This window comes from Filicampus tigris, chromosome 5 (genome assembly GCF_054856515.1).
Source record: "Filicampus tigris isolate MCC_2025a chromosome 5, RoL_Ftig_1.0, whole genome shotgun sequence".
Taxonomy (NCBI): Eukaryota; Metazoa; Chordata; class Actinopteri; order Syngnathiformes; family Syngnathidae; genus Filicampus; species Filicampus tigris.
Window position 1 is genome coordinate 13,004,321 of NC_141221.1, and position 23,668 is coordinate 13,027,988.

General features: G+C 40.4%; 1 long non-coding RNA gene across 3 annotated transcripts in view; it reads left to right on the plus strand.

Moving 5' to 3' along the window:
* Positions 1-342: 342 nt before the first annotated feature.
* LOC147147335 (uncharacterized) overlaps positions 343-23,668 on the plus strand; it is a 67,885-nt gene continuing 44,559 nt past the window's right edge. For all 3 annotated transcript variants that reach the window (XR_015086901.1, XR_015086900.1, XR_015086899.1), the window contains exon 1: positions 343-806. This is a non-coding gene — a long non-coding RNA (uncharacterized LOC147147335). The remainder of the gene's footprint in view (positions 807-23,668) is intronic.

Consider the following 23,668-nt stretch of genomic DNA (forward strand, 5'->3'; position numbering starts at 1 on the left):
ACGCAACCCGTCTGGTTCATGTGAAGTTCAGCTTGCTTTTGATTTAATGTTTCAAGTCTTTTTTCTCTCCATTAATGATTCAGAGGTCCTCAACAGATCCCTTGGGTTAACACTACCGTAACCGCCATTTCCACATGAACTGATTTGAACCGCAGATGGTGCAAGTGTAACCAAGTTAAAACTGACTTGTTTCAAGCCAATGTGGATTCATAAGTTCATAGTTTAATTAATAGAAATTGAATATAAAGTCAAAATATGTCTACCAGCAATCAGGTTTTGAGGTTTCTCAATATTGGAAGGTTGTATGTTGGATAATGTTATTAAATAGCAAATATTTTCGGACGGAGATCGCGAAGGAGGGAGAGATCGAGAAAAAGAGAGAGAGAGAGCCAACAACGGCCGATGAGTCGAGTCGTTTAGAAGTGTACAGAAAAGTGGACTTCTATCACTGTTGGCCAAAGTGTTTGACCGGGACTCTTTCACAACGTTGGCAGTAATAGAGTTGATCAGTTTGAGTGGATTACTCAGTAGAAGACTTCCGATCGTGGAATTAGCCGCTAACACAGAGGCTAATCAGTGCACATGGACTTTGCTACGCCATTAGCCACAAGCTAACGCAACAAGTGAGACCTGTGTGGATTAATATAGGACGTTGCGGAGGACGACAGGGTCCTGGCCGGAGCCGTACAGTGTTGTGGACTGGGAAGACTTGACTGACATCGCATGTTGGACGTGGAATCTCATCTCTTGCTTTCCTCATTCCTGCCGTGTGGAGTCCCACAGGAGTGAACCTGTTTCATTAAAAGGTACCTTTGCTTATTTTTGCCTTTGGGTGAAGGAGCCAGTTTGTTGTAGACTAGTACGTACTCAAGCATCAATCTGGCCAAAGCAAGGTTACGTGACACTGGGGTATGTGACTTTAGTGGTTGCCAGCTGTAGGGAAAATTTATTGGGATGTTACATTAATATTGTGTATGTGGACATTTTGTGTTAAATATTGGATTAGATAAAATGGATTTATTTGTGAAACAAAACAACTTGAGAGAACAATTTATTTTCTACATTTTTCTATTTCTATAATTACGTTCTGTGTTTTTAGATAAGTGTGTTTATTTCCTACTTGGAAATTGTGGTTATATGTAATATTGATAATTGTGAAGTCCAATAATTTTATCAAAGATATTAGTGTCCTCAAAGAGTAAGAGTAGTTCTAGAGGCATTATTGGAGTTGTACTTTGTGAGAGGTAGATGGCACAGATGATCAATTGTTGAATTCAGTACGTTTTGACAAACCTTAAATAGATACACATACTATAATCACAGGGACTTTGGTTGTTAAAAAAATGTCATATTCTTTATAGAATTAAAGAACTCAGGTTAGCCACCGCTCATTATAGTTACACATGCTGCTACACAAGTGCGCCAGGAGAGTTGGTGTCAAAATGTCATGGACCTCCATTTTTATTTCCATTACTCCGGTTAAACTTCCCCTGAAAGTCCCTTGGCAAATACTTATCATGAATGGTATCGATACATCAGGTATTGTCCGACGTCTGTGTGCTGTTCCACACTCAGTGACAAGTTTCACTTTTTTATACGATGTGATTTTTGCAATAAATTATTTCGCATCTTTGATTTGTATGTTTAATCTGGCCCTGTGCTTGGCTGGCAATCTGTCCAGGGTGTGCCTAAAGTCTCACTCAAAATCAGATGGGATTGGCTTCTGCTCACCTGTGGCCCTAGTGAGAAGAAGTGGAACAGGAAATGAATTGATGAATGTTTATTAATGTCTCGCCTCGGGCACTGGTTTCTGCATAAATTGGTAATTAAATGTGATCTGATCTTCATCTAAGTCACAATAATATGCAAATAATTGTTTGGTTTGAACCGTGCCTGGCGTCAACCGTGCCCTGCAAAAAAGCTCTCAGAGGGCTCACAATTAAGAATCACTGACTTGCAATAAACATGAAAAGATTACAAAAATATCTATAAAAGCCTTCATGGTTATCAATTCATGGGAAGATACATTGTCTATTAATGGAGAAAGTTCAGCACTGCTGCTACTTTCCCTAAGAGTGTGCTGTTGTGTAAACTCATTGTTGCATCATACTGTACGTGCACAGCAAAGACCAAAGAAAAATAATTTGCATGATGGAATTAAGTAGGTGCAGTAGCTGTTTAAGCCTTTTTCTTTTCTTGTTCCATGCCAAGATAAGGATAATCTGATTGTCTTGGTAAATGGAGGGTGCGACTCTCTGTAAGACTAACAATGTCAGTCTCTAGTAAAAAAAAAAAATCAAACCATTTAGAATGTCCAAAAGCAACCAGGCAGACAAGTAGAGATGCTTAACCAACAAAGTGCTGCTAAGTAGCCCCGGTGCTATGAACAGAATCATTAATGATGTTCTTACTGTTCAGGGACCCTGTGCACCAGCCTGCAAAGGGGGAAGTGCCCTTCATCTAATGGGGCGTGCACTTCAGTCTATAAAAAGAATGATAAGATCATTGCTCGGCCTAAATGATGTAGGATCATTTTCATGTCTGATCTTATTCCTCAGGTGGCCTCGGGGAATTAAAAAGCTTTTTTGGGATGTTGGTTGCATCACACAGTGTGAGCGAATGAGTTTTTGTTGTGGTTTCCGTGAAAGCACCAGGAGTGGATTAAGTGGAAGACTCGATGAATATTATCTATTTAGGAGCCTAAATACAAACAGATCGAATAATTTAAGCACACCACATAGTTGCGTTTTCCTGGTCCAACCATCAATTCATTTTTAACAAAAATCTTATTGCCTCCTTGCATTTGCCCTTCTCCCTCATTTGCTAGACTAATTCTATATTACTGCGCAGGGAACTAATTTACCATATGCGACAAGTAGTAAGCGATTGTATTCATGCTTATGTGCCGCTCTTTTGGTTAGCAACAGAGTTCTAATGGGCTCAACAGTTAACTCTATGCCTGTATGTTGATTATACAGTACTGTCAACGAACTGAGATAATCACAGGCACAACCCGTTTGTGGTGGAAAAAGGGAGGCATTTATTTTTCTTAAGTGGCTGCTATTTGAGCAAATGTATTTCATTAAGAAAACAATCAACATCACGGCTTTCTCTTATAGAGGAGTCAAGTCAAATAGTTGTGTAATAGTAGATGGTCACATAAAATCACTTTCGGAGAAAGTTTTTCCATGCCTGATAAACTTCAAACAATCAAGTTGCTTATGAAATTTCTTTGTGTAAAAAAAAAAATACTAAAAAATGTGGTCCTTGTTCAGCAAACTTGCAGTTGTCTGCTTAATATTCCTGATCCAATACAATACAATACAATACAATTTTATTTTTACAGCGCATTTCATTTCATTTCAGCTAGAGCTGTAACAAAGCGCTTTACATACAAACAACAAAATAGCCATAATACAACAAAATGGAATCAATAAATTAATATGAAACACTATGTATAATAGACACTAGAAAAGAGCTGAAAATTTCAGGCCGGATCAAAAGCCAGAGAATAGAAATGTGTCTTCAACCGGGTTTTAAAACTGGACAGAGAGGGGGCTTGCCTAACATCCAATGGGAGGTCATTCCAAAGGGAAGGACCAGCAGCCGAAAAGGCTCGATCCAGTCTGACGCTCCGCTTAGTCCTCGGCACCTGTTCGATACTGGTGTGTGACTGATGACTATTTTATGCTGCCTTTCAAAATGCAATAGCACTCTTGCGTAGTAAACTGTTACATTTCCTATTGATTTCCTGACTGATTTTATTTTTTCGGCAATGTAGTGTGCCAATGTAAAATGAGGCATGGACTAGTCATTTATTAGTATCTTTTGTACACCCTCTGACCATCTATAGAAGCTCAACACTTAAAAAACAACAGATATTTTTGAAAGGCAATATATGAATGGGAAATAGTAGGAAATAAAAGGGCTGTCATTAGGCATTTAGATATTTTGTATGTTTTTGTACAGTTTTGCCTGATTTAGCATGCTAGTTATCTGCTTACTTGCATCTGTTTTGTAGATTTTACCATTCTTATGTGCTGAAAGCAGAAACATTCTATTCCAGCGTAAACAGCAAGCCTTAGTCAAAAATTGTGCCTTTACTTAAAGTATAGCTTTTAACTTGGTGCTGATGAAGGCTATGGAAGTCTTAAGCTTTAGAGAGCACTATCAAGGTCAATGAAAAAAGGAAACCGGCCAAGGTTTGGGGGGAATTGCCTGTGGCAGATTTCTCCATTCCTGTGAGAGTCACACAAGAAACTGAAATAAAATGTGTAACTTCTATCCCTGCTGGGATTCCATAGTGTAAAATTGCAGCAAAGGCGATCTGATCAATGGGAAAGTTGGGTCAGTGGTCCTGTCAATCAAACCAGGGCAATTACACTGGAAGAAGCAGCTTGCCAGGGAGGCTGAGTTGAGGTAATGTGATTTCCTCGTACTTACTGTACAAGTGTTTGGTCGGAAGGCGTTGGAAGCAGGAATGAGGTGTGGATTATTGACTCTTTTGCCCTAAAGGAAGAGGAAAGGAAAAATAAATACAGAGTAGTCTACTGTCCGTGTCTTGAGTCAAGTCTGTTTTTCAGTCACTTGCTTTACTATCTTGAATGGCGCCCTGTGCGAGACAAGTATTGGAGCATGTAATCATCATTACGTTCATTAACAACATCATTCAGCTGTCTTTTTAACTAAATTATTAGATTTGTATTGAATTACGAAGACATTTATTGACTCTACCCTTTTTATTTACCCTTGCTGATGCATTTCCAAGGCTATTGCAATGTTGAAATTGAGCACACAAACCTTACAGCTAAATAAATAAAATACATGGGTACAACGGTAACACTGACTGTAAAAACGAAGTGAACAAGGCATGGCAAAGCAAGGCAGCTTTATTTTTATAGCACATTTCATACAACAAGGCAACTCAATGTGCTTCACACAAGCAAAGTTCCAACACCTAAAAGCATTTATAAACAGAACAATTAACAAATTCAGAAGCAGAGCAAGGAAGCTTAGCAGAATTACTAAGAAACGTTCAATGACAATCTTTAAACACGCTAACAGGAAATGTTCAAAAAGTTACATTGTAAACATTTAAACACACTAAAAGAAAATAAATCATTTTAGAAATGATTAGAAGACATGATAAATTTAGCTTCAGCATGTTCACTTGAAACTCTAGCCTCCACTAATTGACCCAAGTCTGCAGACCTCAGAGCCCTTCTGTGTTTATATTCAATCTGCATTTCTATGACATATTCAGGGCTTAAACCATTCAGGGATTTATACACAGGTAGCAGATTCAAAACAACGTAACAATGTTATGGCAACCAATACGGAGCAATCAAACAATTGATAAAAAACATAGCAGCACGTTAATAAACTTATTAAAAAGGCCCTTTGGAAACAGTCCACTGATTCGGCAAGCCTTAGAGATGATGGTACGGCACTCCAGGGTTTATGTCTGAAAAGAGCACTCATTATGGAGTTTTATACAAGTAATATTCTCTCCCTAAATGCTCCTTAGTGTTTAATTGACTCTGCAAGCGATGCACAGTACGCCAAGTGTCAACAGCCTTTAATTTGCAAAAGAAATACTTTGCTACTCATTTTTTGAGTCACTGCTGCCTTCTGTGTTTGTGTCTCATACTGACCCTTGGGTAGGTTGTCACCTTAGCTTGTCACACAAGAGCTTTCTAATGGAAAAAGACCAACAAGGTTTCGCACGGCATGGAATGGATGATACAGACTTACTGATCATGCTGATTCCCAATGTCATAGTTTTTGGCTTTACCTTTAACGATGCGTGATGTGTGATTCTTTGTGAGGCCTCAGGATGCTGTAAGGTTGAAGACCTTTATGTTTCTTCAAGCAGCCTTGCCAAAGCTCCTGAGAAGAAAACCAAACCTTGCATGAAGAGCAGAGGTCCCACCACATAGGAGTTGTACGAAATGAAAACTTCAAAGTGTAAAAAAAAAATCAATTTGGGTTTAGGTATTCATAAAGATGGAGAATGGTGTATATCAGGAGTCTTCAACCCTGTTCCTCACGGGCCCCTATCCTGCCTGTTTTTCATCTCTCACTGATTCAAATAATCGGATAATAAGCATGGTCTGCAGAAGCTGGATAACAATGTAGATGATTTGAATCAGGTGTGTCGCAGCATGGAGGGATGGAAAACAGGCAGGACAGCGGCCCTCGTGGAACAGGATTGAAGAACCATGCTGTAGATGGTTTCAAACATAATGCAAAAGTACTTTAAGACTGTTTTCGCAAGAATACCATTCCAAACAAACTTTGGTTCGCTTCAACTGAAACGAAATGATGACACTGGAGCGACAGGTAGCATCCAAACAGAGGCAGTCATTTGCCTATATTAAACACATTTTTGGTTTACCATGTTTGCGGGTAACATGCCATCATTATCGCCATCCGAGAATGGGACCATTTGTGCTCAAATCCGTATCGATAATTCTGCCGATTATTGGTATGCGTGCACTAGGGGTTGAATGACTAAAGATTTTTTTTTGTAGCCGACATCATTGTGTTGAAAGTCGATTTGAAGTTGATGATGTCATCGATCTATTTTTAGTACAGTGCAGCGATCCCTGACTCCCCAGCCTTTTTTTTGCACCACTGATCGGTTTCACATAATGTCATACTTTGACGTACTGGCACAAAAAACAAATATAAACAAATGATTCAAACGTTACGCTAAATGTAGTTGTAATTAGTGGGAGCCATGCACATGGTCCGCTTTAACAAATTGGTCGGTCTTATCTTGTTTTAAGACACGGCATCGTAGCCAGATACCAAACGCTTTCACTTTTGTTGTATTGAGTAGTTTGAACAGACTAGCATATTTTGCTAGCAATGTCAGTTTTGGCAAACTATATCATAGTACGTACGTACGTTGGATATAACACATTGGCAACAAAGATGATATACTTGCGCCGCTGCCAGTCCCGCACTCCCAAAACCGCTGGTAATTAATCTGTTAAGACTAGTTTTGATTGGACGGGTTAACTGCAATGCTGATCCATCACCATCTTATTTTTTTCCGTACTCTCATACCGTACAGATGAAGACTGTGTCACCTTATCGACCAGACATTTTTCTGCTGGAGCGTTACAACCCCATAACGGCAACAGACGGGTCAAAAGTCTCCAAAACTGGCCGAATCAAAAACATGATCAGCGATTAGTTAACTTCAAGCTGTAGCTTTAAATGTCAATGCGGAGGAGTAAAGTCCACTCTCCAACTAGTCTGTTCAATCCGCATTGAGAAAATGAACTGAAGGTTGCGCTGTTGCCGGACATGAATACTGTAGGTTGAGTTGAGTGTTTGTACAACCTGTTTTGCAAGGTATTTACCACAATGAAAAAAATAGTGTTTGCTGCTGCAATCTAGTTGTTGTCTACTACTATTTTTTTCCCTTTATTTCCATTTCGAGGTCAGTCTTAGTACTGTCATCCATCTGGTTTGGAGGAGGATATTTGTGATTGTGGGTGGCCTTTTTGTTATGTGCGTGGTGTGCAGTGTTGGTTATCACGAGAACACAACACCCTGTAAGAACAATAAGCACACATTTGCTGATTTTTTCCTTATGTGCATCACATGTGGCATTTTTAAAATCACTGTGTGCGTTTTGCCCTTAAATGTGCATTGTACCACGTTGTGTGCCTGCTGCTTCTAACTGCCTGCCTGGTGACATTTGACAGGTGACCACCTGCCCTACCCCGCTGCGAGCCCTCCACCATGGAGGGCACGCAGGCAATGCATCAAAAAAAGTTTGTGTTTCTCTCTCAATAAAAGCCTTGTCACTACTGGTGAGAGATTCCGGAAAGAGCCTTTTACTGATTCATGCTTACCAGAATGTATGAGTGAGTCGGAATCAGCGGTCTGCATCCTATAGCCAGGGAACAAAACAAAGCAAAAAAACACTATTGGACTAGAGCTATCACAATGTTGCCGTCAGTAGATTCTCCCCATCAACCGGACCCACATGACTTGGAAAATATAATAAATCCATGAACATATGACCAAATTCACGCATGCACACACAAGCACATTCACAACCCCTCCTCATGTGTTATGGATTTTTCTGCTCTACTATGAAGCTTAGAAATCGATGAATATTTCCCATACTGTCACTAACCAACCCCCCCACATAAAACAGACTGGTTTATATTCCTCCAAAGGTAATGGTTGTTTGTGCATAAGACCTGTTCTTAAATTCATTTGTGCTGCAGGTGGCTCTCAGCACGCTAAGCAATCAGCCTCATTACTTCACCAGCTACAATCAGATGCACAGCTGGTCATCTAAATGAGTGTCTAGCGCAGTTTATTGTTCAAAGTGTGGCGTCGCAGTTTTTACTTTGCAACTTGAGCTGATTGTGACTTAGTGCATCGCAATCCTGATTGCATTTGATTGCAACATATCCTTATTTTTCTGCTCATAATTGTAATTTAGCTGTCAAATGTAATGACCCACACTTACTGTAGATACAAAATAATTAGTGACTAAATATCATCTAGCAGGCATCATGCTGCGTCAAGTAGTTTTCATTTGCAACTTTACATTTACATTCTGAGACATGAAACCCCATCTCAATACCCAATTTTAATCAAGGACTGATTTCTCTTGTATTTATTACATCATTTAGCTTGCACTGCAAATTCAACAAAAACTTCTTTCATTGTCGACATATGCACCATAAAATCCTTTCAACCTCATTTTACCTGCAAAGAAAAACATATTATAATGTTAATCATATTTTAACAACAACAAAAAATATTGCAAAGACCAGACATTCGAATTCAAATAATGGAGTTCCTTAAGCACAGAATATCATTACTGTGTACAGTTCTGCCACGGCTCAACATCACATGTATATCCTAATACATATGCATACATATCCTAATAATAGCCACACCTTTTGATGTACTTTCTGTTAGCTTTCAGCTCTCCTTAAATGATCTCCTGTCTGATAATAAAAACTAAAGGTTGATATATTATGCTGATATGGTTGAGCTTAATCTTTTTAAGTGTTGGAATGTTTGAATGAAAACAATTGGAATACTTTTGTTACCGCAGTTACACTTAAGAAACCATATTTCAAATGATTGATTTCCGCATGGCACACGGTAAGACATTAAGATATTGACCACTGAGTCATTACGGGCATTCGTCCATTCCCTTTCAAAGCTGCTCGTTAGGGTGTCGGTCGGTCCAGTTGACTTTGAGCGAGAGGCGTGACACATGCTGGATTGGTTGCCAGTCAATCGGAGGGAACATGTTTACAAACAAGCATTCATACTCACGTGGACACCTAAAGTTTAGAGTATTTGATTCATCTAAGAATCAGATTATAGTTTAATTAACTAATGGATGGATGTACTATGAATAAAAAAACAACAACATATGGCATTAATAGGGATGAAAAAAAACAACCATATAATGCATTTTACAGAGTCCCAATATGAGGAGTATTTTGGGATCTTTATATCTACTGTCAAGAAGCAGCATAAAAGGCAACCAAAGAAATCCCAAGAGTCGAGTTATCCACTGGGAGTCATTGTTACTTTACAAAATCCAAGCTTGCAATTTTTTTTTTTTTGCATCAGTTCCAAATCCAACTTGCCCTTTCATGAAAAGATGGATTAACAGACAATTGGAGAACTATCATTTGCATAATTATTAGGGATGTTCCGATCAGGTTTTATGACTGAGATGAGATGAGATGAGTGAGATCGACCGATACCGATTCCGATCACATGGAATATCTGTTTATTTTTACATTTATTTATGGTGACCGCTATTATGCAATATTATCTGAAAACAAACCCAGCCATATTATTGCCGTATGGCGTATATATATTTTCAAAAGCATGGAGAAATACTGCTGGCACAATACAACAATTACTCAGTCACAAAGATAACTGAAAAACTTAAATTTACCACAGTAACACAGTTTTTAACAGATCAAAATAATCAGCAGTCTCAAAAGACTTAATTATCCAAAAAGTCAAATAAATAACATGCCACCTAAACATTGCATGGTTCAGAATATAGTCAAAGTAGAAAAAATAGTCCCATGCAGGCTTCACTTGAATAAACTACTCAATGAGTTCCAAAGTTCCTAAACAAGAGCATGGGTTGACAATTTAAGTATTTCACAATACCGTGTCAAGAACGTGATGGTTTACTCTGTGTGGGAGTTCATACAGAGCGAAGAATATAGCTGAATACATTGTTTACGTTTTCATAATCCGCCCCCGACCAACAGTTTTCCGGTTGGATTTTTCTAACAATGAGAAATAGTGACTACTGCCGCCGATGGTATGGAAGGGTATTACATCTTATGCATGCGCAGAAGGTAATTTAATGGTCAGCGACGCTGTCTGTCGTTGCGGTGTATTTTTCCAGCCGGCCGGACACCACAGGGGGTAAGCGTCTGTCACTTTTGGCCAACGTCGTTTTGGTCTAGCTAGGCCTATAGTGATGCCCGATACCGATAATATATCATCATGTATATATGTCTATACTTAACCTGTGGAAAGCTTAAAATAGTATGATACATCTCCGTTAACGAGTACAAGTACAGACATAAAGCAAAGTCAATGATACCGCCATCTGGATTGGTTCACCTCTAACCCATTACATTGATAATGGCAAATATCATACAGGTCCCACTGACAAAATAATACATAATCAATATTGTTGTATCCATCCACCAGAGGGCTCATTTATGAAACCACTTCGTGAATATATGCATGCCAAAGTCAATACTCGGTTGCCATTTTTGAAAATGCAGATATAACTGTTTTATTGACATGGTTTTCATGTACCATTAAAATAATCTATTTTGTGAACACACGGGGGGTTAACGCAATCTTGCGAATATCCTATGCCTATTATAAAAACAATCAGTGGTAACTCAGCTTCACATAAGTCAATCCACAGTCTCGTCGGAGGTTTTAGAATATTCCATTAACTTTCTTCATGTACACACATTTTACATGCTAATAAATGTGGCAGTGGGGGAATTGTTGCATTGTTGCCGTCTTCTTTGTCATGCATGTGCCCGAGGAAAGAAAGAAAAGATGCGCCCAGGGGATTTTCTATGATGATGATGATGACATATGTTTGGCCATGTGTGCAGCCTGATCACAATGAAAATAGAAAATGACATTCACCACATGTGTGCATGAGTTGCACCTCTGAGGAATCAAAATAATTGAGAATGTAGCAATCAAGTTAAGTGGATTGGAACAGGATCATAATCACTTGTACTCCACTATCAGGTGGCTTTATGACCTTGTGCCATGGATCCTAGCTGTCTAACATTCATCTTGTCTTCTGCATGATTGTCTCAATTCTGTTTTGGGAATATCGCTGATTAAGTTACTGTATGTGATGTATTGTAATGAAACACTTGTTTGTCATAGTGCAGGTCAATGTCTCCGTGGAGAATGGAGGCATCTGAGAGACATCCTCTGATGAAATGTGACTGCCTTCATGCGCAAACTTATCCGGAAAAAAAACAAACCATAATACAAAAAAATAAAAAAGGATGTGTTGGAAAGTTCAGACCTCTCACGTAAGCTATTAATTACTTGTGACCTTTTCGAGCTCTGCTCATCTCTGTTCATGTTTCAGGCTGACTGAGTGATTATCAGACACAGCCACATGATTTCATCACATCTAACTGGCAGGCAGACATCTGCTTCACACAGAACAAACAGCAGCTTGCAGCAAAATGAACCAAAGTCCCATTTAAAGTTGTCTGGTTAAACGTGGCAGTAAAAGCATTTTTATCTTGCATTAAGGCAGCTTGTGTGTTCATAAAGGCAGTGGAGCAACCTAGTCCCTGTAAATTGAAAATAAACATTTCTGCTTAACTTGACACACAATAGAGAAGCGAGTTGTTAACAGACCTTCAAAATTTGAATACTGAAAAAAGAAATCTTCAGGGATAGCGGTATATAAAATGAGGCTTCAAAATTGTAAAAAATAAAGTCCTTGTCTCTGTCAAACGCTACGGGTATGTCCACTGAATGCGTAAAATGGGATGCTACTTTGTGCAGCATCTGTCATGCGTACACATGTTTGAGCCGTGAAAATATATCATCATAAATCCTCCCGGGCTTGGAATATATCCCAATGGGTCATGGTTGGGGTAATCCATGCTGCAACGAGAGACGCTAGCCAGCGGCTAGCTCGTTAGCGATCACGCTTCAGGGACTCCTTCAGACAAACTCGAGTTTTGTAATAATGCAACTTTTTTTACCCTTTTTTACCGGTCCGTCGTCCGTCCGCAACCTGAGTACCCTTCTGTCCTCGTCCCTCCATGTTCATAAAAATTATCGTCCTCCAACCCCGTCCGTCCTCATACTTTTGAAGCAGTTCCGTCCTTACGTCCACCCCCACCTACCCAAAAAAAACAACCGCGCATGACGCCGCAGGAGAGATACTAACGGCAGAGGTTTATTTAAAGCGCGGAGGTTTATTTAAAGTTCAGATCTTCCTTAGACAACCACAATTATGCCATTCTTAATATTCAATAAAATAAAAAACAACGAAACACAAATTAAAAGATAATTTTCTAAAAATCTAAAAGTATATATTTTTTTCATTTATCTCACTAGATGGGCAGCCTCTCAGTCTAGGTGGGCCTGTGCACACCGAGTCCCACACATAGCTCCGCCCCTGGGTTGAGATGAACTTTGGCCGCCTCGCGACCACGTCACATGCATGAGCGATGATTAGTGGGACGACTAAAGTCCACCTCTGCCCTTGCTTAGTCTGTCTCTTTTTAAAAAGTTGTTGTCCTCCATCCCAAAAATGGGCGTCTGTCCGGGACGGAGGGACGGACCGTTCCGCCCCCGGGACGGTATGCCCAGCTCTGGTAAAATGCCAACTTCATCCTTGTAATATTTTGACTTCATTCTTTTTCATTTTGTTTGCTTTTCATTCCATTATTTTGCTATAAAAGAAACATTAGAGAATATTTGTGTACTATTAAGAGCTTCAGTGCAAAGCAAATTGGTCGGGGAGCATCATTAATCTTTCTGTAGTTAAAGTATTTGTACGTTAATAAATGACATTGGAGCTTGGTTCACCAAAGCCGAAAACACACTCGCAAATTTGACAACATAAATGTTATGACAGTACCATACAATCTTGCCAATGGGGTGTTTTAATGCGGCTATTATTAAACTCCCTTCTTTGGGGCCGAGCTGACAACTGTATCTGATATTCGTGAAAATATTACGTACGCTAATTATTAACCATTCGGTCTGAAAAATGCCCTTGGACTCTTCCCCCCCTTTAGTGTAATCGCCTCCTTTGGTGTCATTAGTTATCGTTAAGGAATAGTCAATTGAGCATTTATGCAGCGCTTTGAACCCCTCGCTCTAGACATGCACATATTACATAGTGCATCATTAGCTAAGAGGTCAACAGTGTTGTGCCGCTTAAATTGCTGAGGCCCCAAAAGAGCCTTTACTGTGGTGGGAGCAGGTTGCAGCATTTAGATACTGTACATTTAAGTATTGTCAGGAACTTCCTTCCCACATGCACACTGTGTGCCAGGACATTTAAAGCAGGGCTAACATCAGTGAATTCTGACCTCACAAATGAACGAATACAGTCATTCTCTAACATGCAGCCTTCTTCTTTGCGATATACATAGTTGGACACAATGCAATGTGAATGGTGTTACTGGGTTAGGTGTGCTGTTGTGTTGCGTTATTATTGAGCTTGTACAGTGAGGGATTTAAAGTCAGAGATTTGTTTGTATGATATACATATTTGGAGATAATTGTGCAAAGCCCGAGAACTAAGTTGTACCGAACGTTAGAGATATAGCGTCCAAGTGTTTTTAGTTTTCCTGATGTTTAAGGTGATGCTGTTTGGAGTCCGGTATGAGCCTGCCCTCCATTCATTCCCATCAGTGACTATCCGAGGCAATTACAATATACAGTGAGATAGCTAACTATGCATATAGACCTAAAATGTGTATTCCCTTCAGATAGTCCAATGGCATGGCCGCTTTAGAGCGCCTCATTGTTGGCTGTGAGTATGCACAAGTCACCGAGAGAGGGCAGAGGAGTGAGGTAAAAATAATTCATAGAAAGAGTGATGTGACAACCAGTGTGTGGACCGAGTCTTTGTGCTGGCAAAGCTGCTTTTAGAACGTCTCGTTCTCTCAGCATGGAAAAGCAGATAACCCCTTAGGACATATTCTAAGCAACAGAGGCTTTATTTAGGCAGACATATTTTCGTGGCTCGAACATGAAGTTATTTGTAGACAAGAAAAAATGTTCGATGAAGTACTATCCATTTTTCTGTAGCGTTGACCGACAGATGAGCCAGATGCCATTTCAGTGCATTTACCAGGCACATACTCATTGTTTGAGAATGGAGGAAATGACTTGAAATGCATACGTTTTAATTATTACAACTCAACTTGCCTAGGTTGCTGAAGCCACTTTAAGGTGGTTAGCAAATTAGAATAGATATTTGAGGTCTTAAACGACTGTCTGCCATCTGATTCTACCTAGTAATTGTAATCTACTTAGTAGTCTACTTAGTAATTAGCTTAGTTAGAGTTTTCCCAAAGTCCCCACAAAACTGTGCTACGGTTGATTGACTTGATATGACACATGAGCTTCACTGGAGCCACCCCTGACACACAGTGCAGTATGTAGTCTGATATATTGTATATATTATTGCATTAGTGTTTGTGTGTGTTCCCATCTCCACTGCATTGATGTCTAAATTTGTCACGTGATACAAGCTTTGCCTCTTCATTTTCTTCTCACCGCTCTGCCACCTCAGATCAGGTCACCAGCTGCAGGCATTTTGTAACATAGATTTGTTTGCACCTCCATTCAAGAAATGGTATCATGGTCCATTTAGTCACGTCTGTGTTGATTAATGTAAGCACAGCGCTCCGAGCGTTAGCCTTACATGCGCCTGCAAAGTTTTATTGTTAGCCAGACATTTTAACAGTGGCGTTGGACCATTAAAGATGCTACTGTTTATGATGCTGTCGATTTGCTGAGGTGTGGCAATCCTATAAAACACAGAAAAAGTAGACAAATCCTTACTAAGATTAATATCCATCTTTTATTTTTCTCCTGTCAATAGTTTAGTATCATTATGTAAGGAATGATGACAATTTGTACCAGTATCAACCTGTAAGAGATGGCTCTGGAGCAAAATGCCTCACCTTTGTCAACTTGTGTAATAATTTAGATGAGAAGCTGGAGAGAGCACAAGTTGGAGAGCATAATGTAAATGATCCAATCAATTAAATAACTATTACGCCAAACCATACTCTACATAAAATTATGGTTTGAGAGTGTGAAGACACATACTGCCTGGGTTGCATGAGAAATAACAGGTCGGTGACACGGTTACATGTTTAATGAGAACAGAAGTTCACTGCAGAATAAACTATGGAATACTATACAGTATATTTTTAAAAAAGTAAGCCAAAAGGATGACAGAGGATTACCTTTTTACATGCATTTTATGATGGTCCTCTATCACACTTGAGGTCTTATTTTCATGCCCAGTGCAAGTCTATCAAAAGCATGGTCTAACTGTGTGCATTGGTGAAGTCTTATTTTGTATTTTCATAGAAGCGTGAAAGATAGAAATGGGTGTTTGTGCCGTTGTGGGATAGAACATTCCCGGCCAATCGAAGCGGCTCCGCTCATTCGCTTTTAATTCAGGGCATGAGAGACGTGTGGTCTACATGGCGAAAGTATAATTGACACGCTAGAGTCCGTGCAGGAGATTGGCTTACGCTATGTATGCTTTTAAGGAACTGCAAGAAGAAATCCACTTGTGAATGATGTAAAGTTGGCCGTTGCAAAGTGTCCACTTGGAAACTGCCTTCAACCCCAAATAGTGTGTCTGTGTGTCACAACATCCCCCCAACCCCCTGCCATGAATTCATTTTCACAATGATTCCGAGGGATCTATACACACAGATGTCATACAGTATATGAAATATGATGACATACACCACACATATCAGCAGAACGCAGAATCTCTCTGCCTGCGCCTGAGTCAAATCCACCAAAATCGTGTGACATCAACGGCGCCACAACTCAGAATTGCCTTCAGCTGGTCTAAAGTCTAACCTACATTCTGTCACCAAATTGTCAGGTGCAATGGGGGCATGTAATAGACCAAAGGTGTGCATTTGCATAAAACAGGGGTTGATTTGATTGCAATAGCTGAGTTTGCAGTGCAAATCCAACTTTCTTGTCCAGGTTGAGATGGTTTTTATCTACCCAAGCAATATAATTTCAGAACATGCAAGGTGTTTTCTGGCAAGTTAAGTCAACTTTATTTATATAGCCCTTAATCACAGGAAAATCTCAAAGGGCGTAACATATGCACCAGATCATATACACGGCATCCCCTGATCTTAACCCCCAGGAGGGCAAGGAAAAAAAAAAAAAAAACATCTGGGGAAAAGTGAGAAACCATGAGAAGGGACCATAGGTGGGGAAATCCCCCTTCCAGGACGATCACGCTGTAATGGATGCCGAGTGGGCAAACAGATTAATCTGGATTTTGTGTTCTTGAATTTTACCACAAGTTGCAGAACACCCACATTAATATCATTCAATGAGAGCTGACATAATTTTGTGAAAAATCTCAAAGTTGGTTTAAACTTCAAGTCTACACTTCAACCACATCTTGATTGTGATTCACTGATTTACAGTATGAAGCTATCTTGGTAGTGTATGGAGACCAAATCCTAAAAACCTTTGCTCTTTCTAAATACTTCTGGACCACAATACATCTTACCAGGGCTTCCTTGTTCGTACAAAGCTCCAATGGGGCCTGTGACAAATATATAATGTGCTTTTCTGCAGGTACCGCATGTGGCCATGTCATCCCTCCCACTGTAAGGGATCTAACATGTTCCTTCAGTCAGCATAAAAAGCTCCCAAACACCAGCATGTGAACATTCCCCCTTGGAGCCCAAGGGTGTGAGGAAACCTTCACCCATTCAATAAAAATGAAACAGATAAGCCCTCCGAGTTACTGTGGCTGAAATGCAAGCGAAGCAGGAGCTGTCTGATCCTGAGAGCCCTCCTGAGGTCATGAAGACCTTGGTGGTTGACGCTATAATCGGGAATAAAGGATGAGTGGAGGGAATTGAGATGCCTCAAGGGCCGGTTTGTGCTACTAAGGAGACGAGAGGTTTGGGGAATAATAGAAAATCATTTTGTGAAACCATTAAATATAAATTGTTAATTATGGGCAGCATATAATGCATAAGTCATTAAAATACTGATGTTTACTTTTTAATCCCGACATGGTCGTCAATTCACTATGACCTGAGACCTTTCAGAATTTGATTGGAAATTGAAACCACCCTGGCAATTATAAGTTATTAAATGATGTAGGAGGGAAAATGCCAAAGACGGAAATGAAGCTTCCAATCACCCACACTAAAGGCCGCGAGTTGCACAAAATGTCCTAATCAAATGCCCCTGAGGTCTTCCGTTTTGGAATTTGACCATTTACAAGGAGCCTACGGCTCTACAGTTTCCCAAAACTTTGGCATTCAAACCCCTATGCATGGCTCCAATATGTAGCGGGTCAGTTTACGACAGTTTGGCGATATGAGGATTTGAGGTCACAAACAACAAATAACGACCAATCATAGCTCAGCTTCAGAAAACGGGTTAGGCGTGATTGTTCGTTTTATGATCCTTGAGGGTCTGTGATGTCATTTGCAGTCGACAAAATGGCCGACAAAACTGCTTAACTCATATTTCATATTAATCATATTGCCTTGTTTCAACTATTGGGCCTGAATAGAACATATTCTTGAAAAAATTATGTTTGCGTTGACTTCCTCATTTAAGGAAAGTAAAACTTGCTTATTTTTTTTATGCTGGCATAGGAATTCAGTAAATTTTAGTTTTCTATGGCAATTACTTCTTTGTCTTCAGGGGGAGGAACTGCTCCTCTCTTATGTTGGTGAGCCACCTGCCATTTCAAGATATTTCTGGTTAATTGCACCAATTATGTGAGCAGGGGGAGAACTGGAAAAACAAGTGATGCAATGGTGAAAAATAGGCTATGAGTGGGAGTTGGAGAAAAGCAGTCAAGGGATGAGAGGTACATCCGGTTGAGGATTGCCTGCATGTATCTGAGCATAAAAAGGCCTAACCAGGTACCACATTTCCCATTTCTTCATTGTGGTTGTGCACTAAAAAAAGTTTCCATTGCATTTTCTTTGTATTACGGCACGTTGAGCATTGAATTAGTCATAGATCCCATGCAGAAGTAGGCCAGGCGCTGCAGCGCACCTGTCCCCTTGATGGATTTACAAATGTACAGCGATCCATGAAAAATGCACACACCTAAGCACACTAGCACAACTGCACACACACGCGCGCGCACCGCTCACTGAGGCAATAATAGATTTACTGCCGAAACATAAATGAACACTTGCCCTTTAATACCGCTGTAGACGTCAGACGCTAGGCTGCTTCATTGATGCGAGGGAGAGAAAGCCCAGCAGTTTGATGTTGATTTGTTTGGAGATGGTGACAACAGCAACAGCCAAAAGACATTCAATGGTTTCACCGCAAAATGCTCAAAACATGTCACAAGTCACGACTGGATGCATTTCATAATGCACCGTGAAGTAGAAATCCTCTCTCAGAGCTCAAATCATGTAATGAAACTACATAAGGCCAATTCATACTGTGTATTTCAGGACTGAGTGTGTCGCTCTTCGAAAATTAACCTTCTCTCACACACGCAGCCCATGCTGGTTTCTGACGCTTTCTGGAAAAAGGGTAATCGGGATCATTAAATCGCTATTGACAAGTGCAAGTGAGAGGCAGACAGTATGTGAAAGGTTACACAGGACATTGAAGTGCATTTCACTGTAACACACACACACGCACCCCCACCCACCCACACACACACACAGCTGTGAAATCAATATCGAAATGTGACACCATAAACGGAACCTTTTGAATCCACTGACCTGGAAACGGAGTCGATATGCACCACATAAAATATACACATTCTTCACTTATTTTAACATTGCTGGGAATTATGTGAAATACCCTCCAAATGTATTCATATATTTATATAAAATGTACAGTATATGATCCCCCACATTGGGAAAAATAAGTCATTAATTCCCAAGATATCCCAATTTAGGAAAAATAATGGCATGCAGGACCGATTGAATGCTTTAGTTCTAAGTAGTAGAATGGTTCACATAGCATAGCTGGTTTTGGATGACTTATGGCTCAGTACTTCCATTTAGGGTGAGTGTGACGCTGAAGAGCGTAAGTGGTACAAAATATATGGATGGAACACTGCCAAATCGCTGAAAGTCAGCGTTTATTTTGTTATGAGTTCTCTATACAGAGGTTACCCATCCATCCATCCATCCATTCATCCATACATCCATACATCCATACATACGAACTCTCTGTTTTTACTTCAAGGTAGGCTGCTACGTCAGCACTTCCAAAAATGGGCATGCTAACCTCTTTCTGTGTTGCCGCGCGACCCTTTCGCACTGAGAAAGTACAGTGCGAAAAGGGCTTTAGAGTCTGGAAGCTACTTCACACTTAAAGCACTACTGTCAGATCCGTAACATCAGTTTTTACATCTTCCGTTTCTACTAGGTTGATATCGAAATATCATTTTGCACATTTATGCAAACGTGACGGAATTCATCATAATTATGTGATGGCCATGTGGAATTACCAAATAAATGTGAGCCCGCAAGAGGCTAGTTCAACAAGTTGGAATGAAATTGCCTCCCAGCAGGTAAATGGTGTGACAGGAAAAGGAGAGGAAGAAACGGGAAGGCAGATTGGCGCAGGGCAGGGTTATGAGGGCAGGCGGATCAGTGACAGGTAGGAGTTCCCTCCCTCGAGGAAGGCCATTACTGGGGGAGGGATGAAGGGGTAGGCAAGTTGGTGGGGCCTGCCACCAAACTTATTGGCAATCTGTTTGCAAGGCTGCTGGCAGAAGGGGGGGATAACAGGACGGGGGACAGAAGAGAGAAAATCTACTCTTTCCAGACTTCCAGGAAATGAGAGCGATAGTGTGTGTGCATGTGTGTGTTTGTGGCGGTAGTTGCGGTCGACAGGATGAGGGGAGAAGAGGCCAGGAGAGAATGGGGGCCAGAATCTATTGTGTCATTTTGTTGCTGTGCAGGCCAGTGGGGAATGTCCCAAACACTGGAATTGGCATTTGAATTAAGTGCGATACAAGAGAGGTGAGAGAGGTGATTTTGCATCTGTGAGCACAGAGCATGAAGATGAATTACAAACAGTGCCTTTACAACACAAGGTGTATAAATCAAGCAGTGTGTCCGTATGTCCGGCGAGAAGACTACATTACATTGTTAGAAAATACAAAGATAAGATTTTATAATAAGATAAGATTTAAGAACCTTCTGACACACCCACCGCACCTAAATTGTGTGATTCATTGACATTGAAGGCTGTCTGGAAATCATGGAGCATGTAAGTTTCCCGAGGTTTGTGAATGCCATTGAAATCCATGAAAAAGATAAAACACACTTTAAATTTGAAAGGCCCTGTGGAGTGAATGCAGTGTAGTCGGGATGTGCAAACCGACTCCGCTAGACTTGCAATTTGAAGGAGAACTTTTTTTTTTTTTCATTCAGTATGGGATAAATCCAATAAAAGTAATTCCGTCCCAGGGATGGAACGGTCTGTCCGTCTGTCCCGGAACATTTTTAAAAGTATACTATTTATCGTAGTGTTATGCCAGTGTAACAGTGGGCTCTGGTTATCATGTCTATAGGTCAGAGATTTCTGGTTTGAATATACGCTCCGGTCACCCTGTGTGTTATCACTCTACTTGTGTGAGTTTTCTTCGTGTACTGAAGTTGTTCTCCCACAGCCCAAAAATATGCATGTTATTTTAAATGACAACTCTAAATTGCCCGTAGGTGTGATGTGGCTGTGAATGTTGTTTGTCTATATTTGCCCTGCGATTGACTGTCAACCAGTCCAGGTTGTGCCCCACCTCTCGACCAAAGTCAGTTAGGATTAATTAACCCTAAAGAGGAAGCTAATTATCAAAGCGCTATTGAAAATGTATGTACAGATAATGTTTATGGATTTCTTTTTTTTTATCTCATTTTCCCGCCATAGGTTTTGGAGACCGACTGAGTGTGTGACTTTATAAGAGGCAATTACAAGTAAATGCAGGATGAATGCTGAGCTATCTGCCAGCTTTATTTGCCTGGCTTATCTAAACATGGTAATAAAACTGTCACTGTCTTGTCACCTCATACACAGCATAAATACTGTATGTGTGCCGTACAGTGCCGGGTGAATAACAATGAAACAGGGGTGGTCGTACCATAAAATGCAGACAGGCAACGGAAATTAGGGGACTAGCAAGCTTGATAACATCTCTCATAACCATTCGAAACAGGCACTTTAATTTCAACCTACTTTACTACTTTGATAAACAGCCGTGGTTTGTGCAGCTATTTATGTCACCGTGTTGATTTGACTGTCATTGACAAAATGAGTCAAGTCCGAAGGGGGAAGATGAGAAACATCAATCAACTGATGGGATGACATGCGACCTTATAGGTGAATTAATTGCAATTACTCCAGGTGATGTCATTAACCACAGCGCCTTTGCCCAATCTCGCTGTCAGAGCCACCTCAGGGGCGCTCGATCCGGTCTCACGAGCCGTCTTAGAAATCTGTTTCCTTGGAAAGTGATTCTGTCATATAACCCATTTCCCAAAGACCTTGCTCTATGGGGAAGGAGAACAAGGGAGGAAAGACATGCGCTATCACAGAGTAATTTATCTCCGTAACAGATGAGGGTGGTGCATATCCTCATACCAAATGAGCTCCGAGTTATTAGTGGGCTCGGTCGGTGTTTTGTCAGTGTCAGAAGCACAGTGAGAATTAATTGTTAAAAGGGTGTCCCGACGGGCTACCTTGTGGGTGCATGGCATTTTCTTAACCCAAGGACCTTAATCAAAAGCAACGAGGTGGTTTAAGCAGCAACAACAGGTGTGAGCTGACACCATATAGGACATGATTTGCTACCATTTTTATTTTGGGGCAAGGCACAACCACAATAATTCCACACTTAAAGGGAAGTCAACCCAAACATATTTTTTGCAAGCATATGTTCTATGCAGGCCCACTAGTTAAAACAAGGCATTCTGATAAATATTGCGTTTGTGGAATAAGAGTTAATCCACCCATTTTTAGACATCTCTGGGGCGGCCATTTTGTCACTTCTGTTGAATGACAATGACATCACAGTTGCTCAGGGCTCAGGTAACGACCAATCACAGCTCACCTGGGTTTTGAAGCTGAGCTATGATTGGTCGTTATCTGAGCCCTGAGCATCTGTGATGTCATTTTTAGTCGACAGATGTGACAAAATGCCTGCCCCCTGAGCTAGCTAAAAACAGGTGGATTTTGCTGCTTAACTCATATTCCACAAACGCAACATGAATCAGAATGCCCTCTTTCAACTAGTGGGCCCGCATAGAACATAGTCTTGAAAAAAATATGTTTGGATTGACTTCCGCTTTAAGGAAAGGGGATGAATTGCATTCTATCAAACACGTCAATTCAGTCCCGGGTTTGACTTTATTACCTGATCAGTAGGCCTCCTTAGGCCTCTTTAGTTTCAGTAGGGGTTAAATTACACACCTCAGGAAAAATTTGAGTGGCTCAAAGTTGTCAGGGGAATGCAAGCAACTGGCAGAATGCTAAGTCTCTACTCTCTACAAGGGTTTCAAAGTAAATGAGTGCAAACCTTTGCAAGGTAATGACAGAAGAAAAGCAGTTCTAAAGCAGAATTATAAACATGGGTTCTTCCAAACTTGCCATTTCATTTTATTAAAAGAAAAAAGTGCTCTAGTTCTTCAGACCAGTGTCAAATTGGGTTTTGCCCAATGGCAGATGAGTCAGAGGGTTGAGGATGTGGATAAAATGAGGCACTTCAATAGCAGTACATATGTTATTCAATTTTTTACACTAGTGATGTAACCTACAAGCAATATGACTAATATTACTTCAGAAACGAGTGAATCTCCCATCCATCCATTCCATATACTGCCTCACTGTAGTGGCATTATTGTCTGTTGTTGTCAATGGCAGGCAAGAAGGCAAATGGCAGTAAATGGAAATTATGCATGATGAGCCCAAGAATTTAAATTTTAGCACTCAATTAATTTTCTTCACTTTATTGAGCATTCTGCACTGCGCTCTTGGAATCATCTTTACAGGACGGCCACTCGGAGGGTAGGAACTTTTTTACGTTTATAGACAATCTGCCTTACCATGGACTGAAGCAAATTAAGGGATCATTTTCTGACTCTTTCCATCTTTGTGGAAGTTAACAGCTCTTGATTGTAGGCATCCTGCGAGCTCTTTAGTGCGAGACATGGTTCACATCGGGCAATACGTTTTGAGAACAAAACACAACAAACTGGCTGCGTTTTAGAGGGCACGGCAGATTGAACCAACACATCCAATTTTGTCACATTCATTGGACTCAAGGTTAGCTAACTCCTGACAAGCCTGACAGTCGAAGATGAATACATAATTTTTTGTCCGGCATTAGTTAAAGAAG